This window comes from Cynara cardunculus (assembly GCF_001531365.2).
Source record: "Cynara cardunculus var. scolymus isolate 2C chromosome LG 3, CcrdV1, whole genome shotgun sequence".
NCBI lineage: Eukaryota > Viridiplantae > Streptophyta > Magnoliopsida > Asterales > Asteraceae > Cynara > Cynara cardunculus.
The window spans coordinates 27,437,890-27,440,732 of NC_037530.1; positions in this window are offsets into that span (position 1 = coordinate 27,437,890).

Below are 2,843 nucleotides of genomic sequence, written 5' to 3' on the forward strand. Positions count from 1 at the left end.
AACTATAAATAGACAAATAAGTGTTAGCAAATAGAAATATAAACAAACTGAACGAACATGAATAAATAATTGTTCGTTTAATTTAACGGAACAAATAAAGTAACATAAACAGTAAATGAAAACAGAATTTTTTGTATTCATGTTTGTTAAAAAAATATGTTTGTTTGTGTCCGTTCTGTTAGAAATTTGATCTATCTAAGTGACCTAGATTATTTATATTAATAATTATTTTAGGGGGTGTCTGGGATTGCTTATAAAAACAACTTATTGACTTATTCCGGCGTGACACCGGTAATAAGCACGTTTGAGTGTTTGGATAAACAACCTATACCAGTGCCAAACCGGTAATAAGGAGTTTTTGAAGAAGTTAAATTCTTTTGACTTATAATAAGTTGATAATTAGTTTTGTAGAAAAGCATAAGTTTTTTCAAATAAGCAAATCTCATTCACCCCCTAATCTCATATTAGTGACAAATGTTTTACTTAAGTATTTAATTTATGACTTATTGACATACAGGTCCTCCGACTATCTTGATGGGCGATGTTAGTCCCTGTAACCGACTGTAACTAACTATAAATATGTGGTTATCTCTTTTATTCATTCTCTTGATGCAAAACGGCATGATATAGAAATCGTCTCCTTTATTCTATCATCTTGAATGCACCATTAATCAAAGACTTTAACACAAAATTCTAACTCCATCATAATTACTTTGCATTAAAGAGAGTATCGTTGAGTCATCATGGCTTCATCAAGTAAGACAATCCCTAGTATTACTACAAGTAAGTTTTCATTTCTCATCTTGTAGATTAAACCATAATATACACGATGATTCCTTATTATGAACATAAAAAATTCGATCTTTTTGCTTATTTATGTTGTTTAATTCAACATTTGGTATCAGAGCCTTGGTGAAAATAATTGCTTAATCAAGATATTCATGTTCATAAAAAGAAAACCAAAAGATAAATTTGATTCTTTTGCTTTTAATCGCATCATCTAAAACTTAATTATCATAAACCATAATTTTAAAACCGATTAATTGGTTTATCTTCTCTGTGATAAACTTGTAAGAATCTGATTAAAAAAAAGGCTTAAAGTAACTGTATGTTTTGACGGTTTCTTCATGTGAAATATGATATGGGCATTAAAAACTTCTTTTTTTTTATTTGCATTAGTCTGTTGTGTAATTCTAATATTTATGGCCACATATTTTCATGATCATATTTAAATATACATTGATATGAGTGGCTCTTAAATTATGGCGGTATTTACTTATGGTCTGCATGATTGATTTATGTTGCCGGCTCATTTTTTTTTTTTTTGCATCGTCACACAGTACTTCCTTGTATGATTAATTTAATGTTAAGGTTTATGTTGTATGATTAGATTTCAATTTGTTCTTAAATTATTTGTCTTTATATCATGTATAATAACTCAATTTGAATGATCGGCCCAACGGAAGATTGTTCTATGTTGAGATTTAGCGTAAAATAATTCATGCTTTAATATGTTTGATAATTCAGGGTTTGTTTCAATCCAACGAAAGAGTAAATTGTGAATTATTAGATGGAACTCATCTCGCATTATTGACTTTTTAACATGTTTTCTACCCAAAGGTGATACATTTTTGATAAGTCGGCATAATTTAGTTAGAATATTAACGATTTGATTGTTGGCTGGACCAACGAAGGGTCAACAATTAAATTTAATTTAAATAACGATCTATTATATATGTTTGTGATAGATCAAACTGATTTACGTTTTATGAATATATATGTGCCCGTAATTTATTTATTTTAATGCTTTTAGTTCGTTATGAGCTTAATTTTTCTAACTTTAACATGCTAGACTCAATAATGATGGGGAACTCTAGATATATATCTAGAGTTGAACCACTGAATGGGACTAACTTTACTTCCTGAAACGAGCAAATTAAAATTGCTCTTGGAGTGATGGACTTAGATTATGCTTTAAGGGTTGAATGCCCAACTGCTCTAACTAATAAAAGCACTGCTGAAGAAAAGCGTCTCTTTGAACAGTGGGAGTGTTCAAATGTATGTCCCTTATGATAATCAAAATCTCCATAACCTCAGCCATTAGAGGAGCAATCCCAAATTCTAAAACGACTACGGGATACTTGACTTCTGTGGAGGAGCAATTTAAGGGTATATCTAAAGCACTTGCAAGTACCCTTATACTTAAAATGCTCACCATAAAGTATGATGGTGTTAGTGGTGTGTGCGAACACATTTTGATGATGAACGACATGGCAAACAAACTCAAAAGTATGGACATGGAAATCTCTAAGGGTGCGTTTGGTTTGCAGGAATGGAATGGAATTGGGGGGATTTGGATTTAAAATCCATTCCAATCCTGTGTTTGGTTTGCCAAATTGGAGGGATTTGGAATCCGGGGATTTCATTAAAATCCATTATACGCGGGATTTAGAAATCCTTTGCAAACTAGCGGGATTTGAAATACAAATCCGGGCTTTTCCTTCCCATCGCTTCCTGTCGATTGCTTCACCCACCTTCCTCCCGCTTCCTTCACCCAGATTCCCTCCCATCGCTTCCTCTCGCCCTAATCAGTCCAGGTTGTCGGTGCTCCCTTCCCGTCCCTTGCAAAGTTGTGCCCTAATCGGTCCTCCTCGCCCGGTGCTGCCTTCCTTTCCCCTCACGAAGCTGCGCCCTAAACCGCCCTTCCTGTTCACTGCCTTCTCCCATCACTCAGCAGGTAACTTTAACTTCTTGATTCTTTAACTTCCTGTTCGCTGCCCTTCCTGTTTGCTGCCCTTCCTATTCGCTGCCTTCTCCCATCACTCAGCAGGTAACTTTAACTT